Genomic DNA, 365 nt, shown 5'->3' with positions numbered 1-365 from the left:
GTGTGGAGGCTGCTGCTCCCCAGGTGCTTTCCAGGGGAGGAACCGGGTGTTGGCTCTCAGCAGGACTAAGGAAGTGATTGAATATCTGTGCTGGGCACTGCTGAGGCCACACCTCGAGCGCTGTGTCCAGTTCTGGGCGCTGCAGTGAAGGAAGGACGTGCAGGGGCTGGAGCGTGTCCAGAGAGGGGAGCGGAGCTGGGGAAGGGTCTGGAGAGTCCTGAGGGAGCTGGCGGGGGGCTCAGCCTGGAGAAGAAGAGGCTCAGGGGGAATTTCTGGCTCTGCACAACTCCCTGACAGGAGGGGGCAGCCGGGGGGGTTCGGACTCTGCTCCCAGGGAACAGGGGCAGGAGGAGCGGGACGGGCCT

The sequence above is a fragment of the Corvus brachyrhynchos genome, unplaced genomic scaffold (assembly GCF_000691975.1).
Source record: "Corvus brachyrhynchos isolate BGI_N302 unplaced genomic scaffold, ASM69197v1 scaffold72, whole genome shotgun sequence".
Taxonomy (NCBI): Eukaryota; Metazoa; Chordata; class Aves; order Passeriformes; family Corvidae; genus Corvus; species Corvus brachyrhynchos.
The sequence above is the reverse complement of the archived record's forward strand: the minus strand, read 5'-3'. Positions refer to the sequence as shown.